Genomic DNA, 14,908 nt, shown 5'->3' with positions numbered 1-14,908 from the left:
TGGCGCACATCACGTTCGCCCGATGAGTTGACAACCAATTCATGCCCAATATAACATCAAAGTTCTGTATGTTGAATTTGATAAGCTGGGCATCTAGCTTCTTCCCACCAATTTCAACTGAACATGGTCCATATACTTTATTTAACTGTGCTACTTTGCCTGTAGGTGTACTAACAATCAATTTACCCTCTAGAGCCCTGGGTGACATATCAATCTTCCTAGCAAACCTTTCAGATATAAAAGAATACGATGCTTCAGAGTTAAATGACACATAAGCTGGTATACCCGAGATAGATAGGATACTTGCTACAACATTAGGGCTGGCTTCAACCTCCTCGGCTAACAATGCATACATTCTTCCTTGAGGTGGGCCCACTTGAGCCAATGAGGGTCTATAAACAGAAGGCTGATTTTGTACGATAGCTGGCTTGTACGGACAATCTTTAGCAAAGGGTCCAACTGTGTGATAGACATAGCATCAGTTCTGGGATGCTTGCACTAGTACTAGGGCTCTCTGTATCTGGCCCGATGCAATTAAAGGACGAGGAGGCCTCAGGGCTGGAGGCACCATGCTAGTATTTGGGCAGAAAGAGGTAGTACCCAATCCACTAGCTAGTCGGTGCATATAACCCGATGATCTGTATGGCCCGCAGAAACTCTTACTTAGGTTGCCTGAGTCTGTATAAGGGTTGAACCTCTTCCAAATCCATAGTGTGGTGGAAGACTCTCCCTTTTGCTTGTCCTCCATAGTCTTGGCCTTCTGTACAATCTAGGTATAATCAGTCAAATCCACAGCCCACAATATTGTACCAATAGACACCTTTAATCCCTTCAAAAATTTCTTTGCTTTCCCTCTGCTGTTTTCATGTGGAGAAGCAAAATAAAATAGGTCCTCAAATTTCTGTTGATACTCAGTGACGGATTTGTTTCCCTGAGTCAAAGCGATAAACTCTGCTTCCTTTCGGTCTCTGAAGCTGCTGGGATTATGCTTTGACAAAAACAATTCCTTGAATTGTTCCCATGTTGGTTCTGGGTGGGTTGTCACCAAGATGGGCTTGGAAGCTTTCCACCATAAATTGGCTTCATTCTTCAACTGTAAGCTCGCATAGATAAGTTTCTTGGCTTTTGTGCATTCCACCACCTCAGATATTTTTTCTATTTCCTAGATCCATCGATCCAACTCTAAAGGTCATTCCCCACCTTAGTGAAGATAGCTGGTAAGTGCTTCTTGAAGGATTCCACCACTTTTGCAGTAGTAGTTGTCGGTAAGTAATAAGGTGGATAAGCTGGACATGGCAGTGGCATCATATATGGAGGAGTGCCGAAAGGCAGGAACCGTGGAGTCACCATGGGAGGTGTACCCCCAGGTTGGTCTTGTGGTGGTGCTGCAGGAGGTGTACCCCCTTGTGCATCTGGGGGGGTGCTTTTGGAGGTGGAGCTCCTGGTGGAGCTCCGACACCTGGCACAACAGGCAGATCCTGTGGGAAAGTTACCCTATAGGGATGATGACTCATTTGCATAGGGTTCAACTGTTGGTGGACAACATTCATAAAAGTTTACTATTTGTTAGAGTAGTTGTTGCTGAAAGGCTTGTTGTGACTGTCGAATGATAGCTGCAACATCATTTGGAGTAATAATGGGAGGAGGATCCGGGATCTCATGCATAGGTGGGTCCCCTATTATCTCTTCCCATCTAGGGCCCACCGGGGTCGAGGGCCCTGAGGATTTTGTGGTTGACCAACAGGACAGGAACCACGAGGGGCTCCTCGTGCATTACCTCTAGATCAAAGGTAAGTATTGATCAAGCGCCGCATTTTATCACGTGTGCACACAAAATCAAATGCACATCATGCCTCAGATCACATTATCTTACTCTATCCCATCATCGTAGTACGCATCCACAAAATTTAACCATTACTATAGATATCCCCACACGTAACAATGCACCATTTTTTTTTTTACGCAACCACTCTCAATTCATGCAGATTTGGGGCCTACTATTCATGAGAAACAAAATTTTCAAATTTGGGGTATTTTGGCTCCAAAATCCCTCACTGGCGGGTAATACCGGCGGTGGGCAAGATCCAGGACCCGCCAGTCATGGCCCACTGGTTACAAGCGGGGTATTGTTAAGAGGATTTCCTTGCCCTAATTTCAATCACTTTTCACTTCCATCTTTTCCCTCTCTTCTCAAATTTGTTACAAGCAACAAGGAGAAGGTCAAGAAGTTCATACCAAGCACTCCACAAACCCACATTTGGATTTAAGTGTTCACCATCAACCTCAATCTTCAAGTAAGTGCTTTTCTCTTCATTTTTCTCTTTTGTACTTTGGGATTTTGGTTGTTCTGGTTCTGTATCCTCTAGAATTCATTTTTTTTTTATTCTTTCCAACTAGAATGAATGTAGTATATGAGTATGTCATTCATTCCATGATTCTCATCTTCAATCACTACCTTTGTCACTTTCATGAGTTGTTTAACCCTATTTTTCTCAATTTTGATGTTTTAGGGTTATCTTGTTCTCTTTCTCTTTTCTTGCACAATGTATGACCCAAATGAGTTTATTCACTCCCATTTGGTTGCATCATAGTGGTGAGAATGTCACATTGTATGTATGCTTCACTTATCACTCTTTGGCATGAATTTTCGTTATTTCTAGGTAAGGGTTCATGAGGAAATTGGGGGTTTTTCATTGTTTTGTCTTCAATAGGACTAATATATGTGTAATTGTGTGCATTTGGATCATCCTTTACATACTATTTTCAATTTCCTCAACGTTATGAGTGCCCATGAGTTATGCTCTTCTCCATAAAATTTCCTCTTTTATTTTTTCCACTTGGAAATCTGTCTAGCACATTGTGTTGATACTAGCTTGGGCATTTTCATGAGTCTATGGTTTAATGTAAAATGTTCTGAATTCCTTGGCCTTTATTTGCATAGTGTGCATCAAAGAATCATGTCACTTTGATGTTTGTTTGATCACTGCATTCTATTTATCAATATGTTTCTTTGTCAACTTACTATTCATACATGAGCACATTATGACTATGGCATTGGCACTATAAGGGTTTTCTCCTCTTGTTTGTCATTCAATACACATTGCCTTCCACACAGTGTATCTAATATGAGTTCCATCCACACTAATTTTCCTTCTTATGATCTTATTGCATTGATCCCCTTTATCCCTTGCTTTAACTAATTCCTCTTAAAATCTTTGTCAATTTCTTATGCCTTCCATGTGGATTTTCCAAGATGTCATCATGTAAAGGTAAGGAGACTGCTTCCTCATCATGGAGTGGACATGCTCTGGGTCGAAAGAGGAGAGATGCAGCCTCGAGCTCTTCTGCACCTAGGGATCAGCCATGGAGGAATGCCCCAGAGGATCCCTAGGACTATGATGAGGGTATGTTTCGGAGCCTTGAGGCAGCCGTATCTTGGTCTACCTTCTCCAGAAAACCCGTACTTATGGAGAAAACCGTGGTGGTGGAGGACTTTGCCAGGGTGCGGCTACTAAAGAAATTTACTACCCTGGGTTGGCAGTCTATGCTTTTCGTCGACACCCTATGCTACCCCAAGCTCGTACGGATGTTCTACTGCAATCTGGAGGTATCATATGACAACAGAGTGTATGCCCTCATTAGCCGAGTGAAGAGGTGAGACATCTGGCTTCCCATTGAGCTGCTCATGGAGATTTTGGATATCTCCATGGAGGGCAATTGGTACTACTGTCCTCCCAGGGGCAAGGCTTTGGGCCCCTTCATGAGTCAGGATTTACAGAGCCACATCTACGAGACCATCTATGGCAGTGCAGTCCATCCTGAGTCCGAGACTGCATTCATTCCTGAGGTTTGGGTCTTTAGCCGCCTGGTTCAGTTCAACCTACTTTCCAGAGCCAGTCACAGAAACCAGGTGGATTTCATGGGAGCATACATGCCTATTGATCTACATAGCCCTGGAGGATGCTTCTCATATATGCCTCCACTTTGTCATCATGAAGACCATGGCGTACCACACCGCACATCCATCCGACGGTAAATTCCCATACACCTGATCTCTTACTAAGATATTTGAGTATTTTCATATAGATCTGCGGGGTGAAGAGGGGAAGTCCCCATCGGATAAGTTTTCCTAGGGAGTCTTACATAAGATGGAGGCGATGGTGGCATTTCTATCCAATCCAGAGAAATAGACAGTCCTATGGTTAAAACAGAGAGGAGCAAACTTGAAGGATGCCAAGAATCAAGCCAAAGGGTGGTCAAGGAGCCATTACCAATTACGGTGAAGATGACTCTTAGGATTTTATGCCAGATACAAGAGGCATTAGAGGGAGGAGGGGCAGTCTAGAGGAGTTATTATTTAGGGTGAGGAGTAGATGTCACGCCCCGTTCACATAGAATCGGACAAGTGACCAGGTTCCCTCTGGGTAACCCAAAACCATCAGGATCATCCAATACAGTAACCACAACACAGCATGCCACATATAATATGAAAATATAATATTGTAATTCAGCGTAAGTCTTATCATATATATATATACCTGTAAATTTCTCCACTTACTCTTGATACCCAAATTGTTATACATAGTATAATTAAATGTGGGCCCGTAGGCATGATATATACACAAGAAGTAACAATTTAAATATCCAGAGCACAAAAAGGGGAATGCATTAAAAGAATAAAAAAGAAGAGTTGTGGTTGGAATTAGCTATTGTTGCCCCATAACGTAGCCCTCAAACAGGCACCCAGTGTCATGCCCAAATCCCTCCGAGACCCACCAATCTCCCATTGGAATTTTATTAGTGGGTCCCGACTCTTGTTCCTCTACCGAAAAACTTGTAAAATCATATAAAAAGGTGTGTAACGAGGGTGAACTCACTAACTCAGTAATTGGAAAGAAAGACTCATGCAAGCAATTACATTTCAAATGATCCTATATCCATGAGATTCATTTTAGTCCTATCCACCTAAGCAACATTTCTAAATCATAGGTTACGTACTACTCACAACCACAGTGCGCGTATGCCCCGAGTTAGAGATGAGTTCTCCATCCCGCGATACGCCTATAGGGTTGTCAGAGAGGCCAGCCATGAGTACTCAAAAAATTAAATCGTGGCCAAACCACAGTAAAAAAGTAAATCATGGCCGAACCACAGCACAAAAGTAAATTGTGGTTGAACCATAGTAAAAAATAATGCAGTATGCTCGGCCCTCTGAATATATCACCAAGGTTTCCAACTGTCCTAATGATCATCCAGGTGTATTTCTAACCACCACGGCGGTCCGTGACCAACTCTTCCCCCCAGTGATAATCCAACACCTAAACCCCTGTTGGGAAGGGTCGTAACATGAGGGTAATGTCAAACCTAAACCACATGCTCCTATATAAGATAGTACGATTGTATAGTACTTTCGTGTCCCATTCCACGATGTACCAAATGCATTCATTTCCAAGCAGACTACGGCATCTAGTCTAGTAATTCATCACATGTCCAACATATCACTATTATCCAACATTTGAAATGATCTATGCTCATAACTCAAAACCATTGATAGGTATTTGGAAATTCAAAGATATAACAATACAATTCATATATGCATCCTACAGTAGACAAACAGATGCATGACAATGGCATTCATAGATGACATAATGATATACAAGATGAAGATGATGCAATAAACACTCAAAAAATTAAGATCAACGTCCTCTCCCCACTTACCTATTCTTATACTAGAATATGCACACACAGTACGAGTAAGATCCGGCATGCAATGACAAGAGTCTCGAAATCTAACACAGATAAGAAACTTAGAGTATGTCCATTTTGAAATCATAAAATGATGTAAGACATGGCCACGATGCATTTAATAATGCATAAGTGGTTTTCGATGAGTTCAAGCCCGAACGGAGCTCATTTGGGCCACATGTGGGTCATATAGGTGGGTAAGAGGACCCACCTATGCAAGCTGCCTAGGTTAACAACACTTAAACACACACCGCAGGTGCTACCAAAGGGTCTAGGTACCCGCCGATCCTACCCGTCGGTAGGACCCCGGGGAAAATCCAAAACCGGTGGGTGCTACCGGTGGGTGTAGGTACCCACCTGTCCTACCCGTCGGTAGGAACCCGAAGCCCAACCAAAATTGGTGGGTTATACTGGAGGGTCTACGTACCTGCCAGTCTTACTCGCCTATAGGCTCTGAAGCCCAAGTAAGAGTAGGGTGTCACATTGGTGGGTCTTGTTACCCACCGGTGCTACCCATCAGTGTTCAGCAGTTTTGCTGTCCTTCTTCTCTTCTTCATCCCACCTCTTGTGAATCCAAAGGGGTTGTTTCCAACACATTTCCCACACATTTAAGGCTTCATCCACCTTAACATATCATAGATCTAAGTTCAAATCAAAGTTTTGGGAACAAAATCATACCTTCGCTCAAGAAACCCCAAAAACTTAGAATCCTTTTTCCCAACTCAAAATGTCACCAAAATGCTTTCAAATCTTGGTTTTCCTTCCTTTGAGCCTTCAAATAAATCACATAAGATTTCTATTAACTCTTTGATTTGACCACAGAAAAGAGGGTTTCATCATATTCCAAGGGTTTATGGCGTTACTTACCTCAATACATAGATCTCAAGACGCTGATCACTGTTTTGACGACGAAAAGGCAAGATACGGCTTTGGAAATCAAGGGGGAACACTTCCTTCCCTTCTCTTCCCTCTTTTCTCCCGCTTCTTTACTCCTCTTCACCAAACTCTGGCTGAAACAAAAAATAAGAGAGAGAGAGGAGTAAATGCTATTTATACCTTGGGTTGTAAATATCTACTAAGGTGTGTTTGGTTTTGTCTATCTATGGTCCAAAACTCATTAAATCGCAATACCGGTCAAAGTAGTTGGCATTAGTGGGCACACATAACTTCATTATGATGGGGAGCCCGAAACATGCGTGCTCGCCAAAGTTGGGCTTGCTGGGGCCCACGTTTCCCTATAATTGGGTCACACTAGGGGGTCGCACCCACAAGTAACCACCCATCTGTTGGCCAGAACATGGCCAACCTTGTTAGATTTTGGTGGAAAATGGGTTTTTAATGTGTATATCACTCCCGCCACTTATCGTGAACCAAGTTCTCATCATCAAATATGATGACATACCTTCCCTACTCATACATAGGCTTATGATATGTGTAATGGCACAGCTTAGGCATGCAAACCACATCGGGCACCAGGTCAATCTTGTCTGACCACCCCACATTTGTCGTCACCCTTGCTGTCATATACCATAGAGCACCTGCATCAACTCTTGTTGGTTCGGACCCTGCATGACCAAATCGATCCAACTGGTCAATAAACCGAGTTTAGGGAGCAATACTCTACAGTAGACCCAAGGAACCCAAATACTATTATGCTTAGCCACAATCTTCCAGATAAGCTTGAGGATGCTCGAAAGTCGACCACTTTGATTCTTCTCAAACTTAGGCCTCGTTCAGATTTAGGGAGATAAACCAAGGCCTAAAGGGGAGGATGAAGAAACATATTGTATCAACTCGTTTACAGGGGAATGAGAATATGAGGATTCAATAGCATTGATGGTGGTTGAGGGAGAATGAAGACACCCGACTAATAAAGGTATATGGATTGGAGCCTAGATTTGGCAAGCACCAGACGACCAACATAGGAGAGGAGCTTAGTTTTCCATAGCTAAAGCCTCTTTCTCATGAGATCAAGTATAGGGAGTGCAATGATAGGTGGTCAAGCTAGCTATGATAAGAGAAAGCCCGAGATATTTGACCAAGAGGGAACCAAAAGAGAATCCCATAAGAGCGAAAAGGTGGGCTTGAGAGGCTTTGAATATACTAGAAAGGAAGAGGAAAGATTTGAGGAGATTAATGCTGAGGCTAGAGAAATTTTCAAAGATCTGAAGAGAGGCCATGATGGAAGAGATAGAGAGAGGATTAGCCTTAGAGAAGATGATGAGGTCATTGGTAAAGGAAATATGAGTAAGAAGAAGGGATTTTCATATAGGAATGGGAGAGATAAGGTGTTGGTCGGTGGAAGATTGGATAGATCTGGAGAGAACCTTAAGGGGAAGAGAAAAGAGAAAGAGAGGAAGGGGCATCTTATCTGATGCCCACAAAAGAAGGGAAATATCTCGTGGAACTAATTAACAAAGATGGGGAAGCAGGGATATAAAATGTAGGAGTGGTTTTAGTGGAGAAAGAACAAGGGGTGGAGGAAGGACATCCAAAGTAAAACAGAGGAGATAAAATCCCATTTAATGGTGTTGAAAGCCTTACAGATGTCGATTTTGAGAAGGGCGGTGAAGGAGTGGGATTTCCTATCAGACTCTTTGATAATCTTATGACATAAGATGATGTTATAAGTGACACTTCTTCCCACAAAAAAGACAGATTGATTAGCATTGACAACACAATCGACAACCAAATAAAGGTGGCTAACCAAGATTTTGGCAATGAACTTATTTAAGACGTTTGTAGAGGAGTTAGGCATAGAGTAAGCCCTTTCTTTCTTAGCAATGAGGCAAAGAAATGTGTGATTAACTCCCTTGATTTGGTTTGGATCAAGGAAGAAGCTTCTAATGGCCACAATGAGGTCAGACCTGATAATCCCAACAGGAGGAGAAGAAGCCCATGCTAAAACCATCAAGCCTAGGGGCTTTATTAGCTTTATGGGAGAGGAAGGCCGCTAGGATCTCGTCATCGGAGGGATTGGCTTGGAGAGTTAGAAATAGATGGTCAAGAATGAATTTATTAAGCAATTCATGGGTGATGGAATTCTGAGAGGGGAAGGGCGGAGGATGGATAAGTGTTGAGAAATAATAGATAACTTTAGATTTGATAGCTTCAGAGCGAGGAGGGTGGTCTCATCACTAAAGATGAGCATATGTAGACACCACATTTGTCACCCTTGAAAGGGCTAAGCAATGATGAGATGGGAATCCCTTGAGACACAGAGTGATCATATATTTACTATTGAGATGTTTTCTCTGACCTAGGCAATGCATTCAAGCTTCCATGCTAGCATAAATGATTAAGTAAATGAAGAAAAAAATATTTAAGAAGTGGTTAAGGGCTTTGACATACTTAGAATTGACAAAAACCGCCAAACAAACTATAAGCTGGTCCTAATCAACAACCCAATTGGACCAAACCCTTGAGCCAACTCGAGCTATAGTTGTACTAACTCAGATCGATGCCAGATGCACTCTAGCCAATGCCATTTGTATCCAGGAGGATGTCAGCCAATTACCAATTATGTCGGGTTCTGCAACATTGTATAGATTTGGTCAATCTTCGACCATTTCTCATCCCAGTCTCATTCTTGCCGCCTAAGGCATGCACCTAGACACAGATTAAGACCTTTTGGACACCTAGAAAACTCTAGAAAACCCATGTGACAAATGTGTTAATTTGTCCAGATCTTTTGGGAATATATACTTCCCATATATTAACCTAATATCTCTCTCCAAAGAGAAAAGAGTGACCTCATTTGGAAGCATCCTACACTTGCTTTGGTGGACTAGGAGGTCTCCAAGCTATAAATACATGATTGCTCCCACGTTTTGGGGATCCTACACATATGTACCTTACATACAACCCAACAATCTCACATAGATCAAGATGTCAAGGTTTGTGCACTGGAATCATAAGTAGCTATTTTCTATAATTTGCATTAGTTTGGGCTTGCACTAACAACACCTGAGCCCACACCATTTTAATCATTGTTTACAAAATTTGTAGGGGGTTAAGTCTTCTTCCCTTTCCTTTTTACAATTTCACATTTCAATCATTGTACACCCTTCACAAAATGTTAAGTCTTCTTCCATTTCCTTTTTACAGTTTCACATTTCAAGTTTTGTGCTTTCCATTATCGTACTTCTACAGAGCATAACTCACTGTAGTGAAGTGCAATCCTTTACATGTTTTCTATAGGGATTTTCAGAAAAAATCCTGATTCAAAGTTGTAGATTAGGTCGTGATCTATCTATTGTGTAGTTTTTATATTTTTTCAGATTTAATTTAAATTTTTTTTTTGGATTTATTTCTTTGCTGGTCTGTGCAAAATCTGAGATTTTCCTTTAATGGAATCTCAAATTGTAGACTTGAATGATGCATTTTCTTTGGTTTTTTGCGAAACTTACCTATTTCAAAATCTTTTAACTTGATGCTTTCTATCTAACCTGATTTTATCAGATTGTTACAATTTTTATTTCATTTTCTATCTATGGTTTTCTTGCAGTCAATTCTTTGTTTTTCAGCATATTTGTGTTATTGCATCTTTTCTTTTTAGGTAAATATTCAATATTTTCTTTCCTTAGCTCACATGTTCATAAAGGCTGTATACAATGACCCCAATCTCATGTTCAATTTTACTTGCACCATGAGATGAATGATAGGGCCAGTTTTGTCTAGATTTCTCGACTTTCAACATGTTTTTCTTTAAATTCCGTATACTATTCGTACAAAGCAGCTGGATACGTGTATGTGGATTTGAACTTCACCTACTTTTTTAGCCATTCTTTCCTTTCCATGCATGTGATATGGATATTTGTATGTCCTCAAACCTAGACGGCCCATTCAATAATATGCATATAGACCTAGGGTTGAAGTCTGATTTTACCATGGATTGAAGTGCCTAACCCCTTCCTCGGACCGCAACCTGACATGAACCATAACTCGTATTTAAATAGTTCGGATGGAGCCATTACAATTTCAATTTCAATTAGTGATGGCTCATAGACCTAATCTAGGTGAAGTCAATAGAGACCATTGGACCCCGAATCGCTAGCTTAACTCATGAAAGAGGGGGGGGGGGAGGTCCACGAAACCCCCCAGTCCTCACAGTGGTGACTCCATTGGGTACCAAGTCAAACTTCATACCAAACCTATTTAGGTCATACATGAGCGTTTACTTTTTTTTGTAAAATTAATTGTTTGAGCCTTGTATGCAAAGAACATGTTTGCTAAGATTTTTGTTGTAACAAACAAGCATCACGCATTATACTTTCACACACTCGAATTGCACAGATGGATGGCCGACCATATGACAAGTAGCTATGGGACTGGGATGAAGGTTCTCAGGTACCCATGGTGAACTCACAACCCTCCAGTTTAGTACCTTTGGGTATATTAAAGGGACGCATCATCGTACCATTTGAACACTGACGACGAAGGCCGAGTGTGAGTTATATCTGATACTCCTTGTTGTAGTATGGGACCTCATATCCTATCGAAGATCAATTGCATACATCATTCAAAATATAGATTGTTACACATAGGACTTGAAAGTTTACTAACTTTGGGTGAATAAATTTCCCTTCCGAAAGATCAAACCTTTGTTCGTGCATCATTTCTTTTGCTAGAGGCATGATATCAAGGGCCTAGGCAAGTCCATGTCACACTCTGTCTCAACTATAGGCCAACGTATGTGGCACTGGATTCCCAACCGAGTCAACCTACCTCTACTAGGATAATAGAAGCACCCTACTAACTCATAATACCACAAGACCATTACCATAATCAGAGTACATATATAAAAAATTCATAAATTGATAATTATTGGTGGTGATCAATCTACAATGATACATATAATATTATAGGCTCAATCTGAATTAGCCCACAATTACATAAATAATACATAACAAATCTTAGGTAAATATAAATCATAACATCATACGGGAACATCTGTCCACTCCCTAGTGTCTCACAGACATAACCTCACAACCTTTTTTGAACACCTCCGCTTCAACTCTGGTCCCACCATTTAAAAAGAGAAATCCATGAGTGGTGAACTAGACTAGCCCAGTGAGGGGTGAGCAGGCAAGCACACACATCCAATCATTATGTCAATGCATGCTCACAACAATAATCATAATATGATGTCCCAAATGCACAACCTTATGATCCACTTTCATTTATATATATATATATATACTAATTACTAAGTTTCAAATGTGGGCATAAGTGTTATAAGCAATGCAGGTGGTATCCCCTCCATAGTATGTCGGGCTCCAAAGATACAAGCTAGTTGTAAGCAGGAGTTGCCTAGTCCAAAAAATAACCTCAGGCGCTTGCCAACCCCTAAATAGTAACACCTAATAGTTATAGTCCCAGAAAACCCATTGGTCACTCATGTTGTCTGATAGTCATGCGTACAATACATCATACCATGTTGTGCCCTCTATGGATATAGTACGTCATACCTGGGCATAGTAGTCTCCCAAGACTTACCATTGAGTGGGATTAGCCAATACTTAGCCCTCTATTGGTAAGAGATTATAACACTGAGATGTGATCTAACCCAGTGCAATCTATATGCATCAATAACAGCCAATAGCAACAATTCATCCACATTAGCTATGGTCATAATCATAATGTTGACCTCTGAGCCCATGGTACCAAAATCCTTCCCTTAGTTACACTGTGTCTTAGACCGTCAATACTATAATTACCACCATACACGTCATCACAAGTCACATCCACAAAACCATAGTCACATGAATCTCGGTATCAAAATCCACATGTGCAATTACACATATATACAAAATACATCCATAATATGGAATCAAGACATTACAAATGTGCATTCAGAATAAAAAAAAAATATATATATATAGAAACACTCCGGAAAATAAATCATAATCACCCACTCACCTTAATACCCGAATCCGAAGCCTTTTTGTTGAATTCCCATCATCATGTATCTTCGCAAAGTATCTTAGGTTTATTTATTTTTTCCAAAGACAACTCTAATTTTCCAAATTCCTATTGAATTCTCTCATCAAAATCCAAATCAACTATTGAAAAGGGTACTGACCATGTGTCAGCATCTTTCCCACATACTGGCCTAATTAGTCCAATAGACTTCCCAATTCCTAAGTAGACAACTGAATCAACGCATAAAATCATTGTTCCACTGTCCATCTAAATAGGACCAGCTTATAGTGAAATTGGCTATCAGACATATAATTGAGGTAACATATAGGTTATCAAAGCTCTTGGTCTGACTAGACTAGAGTTCCTACACAACCTAGGCCCCATATGTTATTAGGCTTCTTCTCACCAGGCCTTTTTTAAAATACCGCTTTCCTGTAGAATTTAAACCATGCCAAGTGTGCAGGTCTCACATGATGGCAGTGTTCCCCCAACAAAGCAGGGACTAATTTAGGGTGCAGTAGCTCCACCGACAGGTCAACAGTGTAGCCACCGGCTGGCCGTTGGCCATCCATCGGCGAATTCCTACAGAATTTCCTACAGACATGCTTGGTGAGCTTTGGAAGCTTCAATTGACTTCCAGACCGCGGGCCAATTCTGTACACATCATATGTAGGGTCTAGGGTATGTGTAGGGTCCTTGGTAACCTCACTTAAGAGTCCAATTGGGTGAATCCTAGCTCAGTTCATTCAATTATATGTTTTTCTGAGAATTAAAATAGGCATCTATTAAACTGAAGGGGCTGGGCTCTTTTCCATAAATCTGACCACCCAATTAGGGCTAGATTAACAAAATAAGATAATAGGAGTCTAATTCCAGCTCCAATTTAGGCTTAGCAGTTGGTTACAGGGAAGATAGTCAGGTAATTTATTCCCAATTCTCCAATTTTTTCCAACCTAGAAGGGGCAACAAAATTCTGCATGCCCTATGGAAGAATTTTGGGCATGCACAGCTCCATCCCATCTCTAGTTAACATGAATTTGAGTTAAATAACAAAAACCCCATGATTCATGGTTCCCAGGGACAGGTCAAAATTAAATTGGGCCCCTTAACTTATTCTACAATTGGGGATTTAGTTGTAGGGAGCTAATTCACAACCCAGGGACTAAAACCCAGCTTCCAATTTCATAAAAATACTAACCCTAACTTACTACCTTAATTGTACTGGAAAAATTCATTCAGGAGGGTAGTACCACTCACCTGGGTGTAGAGATGGTAGCAGCCCTCCTCATACAACAGTCCAGCTACCAGTAGCAAGTGTAGCAGCCTCCATGCAGGTCAGCAACAACAGTGCAAGGGCTTCATGAGTAGCAGCAACTGCAGCTGACGCAGTAGCAGGGCAGTAGCTGTATAAGGGCAGCAACATACACCCACCTACAGCCCTACCTTCTCTTTTTCTTCTTCTTTCTTCTCCTCTTCTTTTTTTCCTTCTCTTCTTTTCCTTTCTTTTCTGCCCACCAAATGAGAGTGAAAAGTAGGCAAACATATTTATAGGGTCCAACCAAATGTACCTTAGGGTCTGCTTGGTTGTGACTATAAAATTAATTCAACACTTAACCCTTGTATCTCCATGTGGATCCACCTCTAGCTGATCTGAGAGGTGAGAGATACAGTCACCATAATGACCCCTATATATAAGGTAAACAGGTTGTGCTAATAAGATGTGGGGTGTGGGTCCCATAGATTAATAATGTAAATTAATCTATAGACAACTCCATCGGCAGGTGACTTGTCAGTGACAGTAAAATTTGTTTGGCAGTAGTCCCAACCATTTGGCTCTCAAGTCCAATAGGTGTGTGACCTTGTATATACTATTTTAGCCATTTTGCCCCCTTTCTGGGCATAAGAGGATTGTCAATTTACTCTTCTTTTAGTGCAACTAGTACTGACCAAATTGGACAGCAAATTGCCCTCAGTGCCTGCCAAGTCCAAACACCAAGGCTCATAGCTACTTCTGATACAGGGTATCATAGTCCAAGCGAGGTCTAATGACGGTTCACCTTTTCTAGTTAAGGCATTATTCCATGATCTACAAGAACCCATTGTCCTACCTAGACTAGAGAGGGGTCTAGGTTAATCCAAACTCAGATTTCAATTCATTTACCCAATTCATCACAAACTTCACCAATGAGTACCAAGACAGGAACCTCTGAAATAAGTCAGCTTTGATCTAAGATGTTTG

The sequence above is a fragment of the Macadamia integrifolia genome, unplaced genomic scaffold (genome assembly GCF_013358625.1).
Source record: "Macadamia integrifolia cultivar HAES 741 unplaced genomic scaffold, SCU_Mint_v3 scaffold1047, whole genome shotgun sequence".
Lineage (NCBI taxonomy): Eukaryota > Viridiplantae > Streptophyta > Magnoliopsida > Proteales > Proteaceae > Macadamia > Macadamia integrifolia.
Note: the sequence above shows the minus strand (reverse complement) of the source record.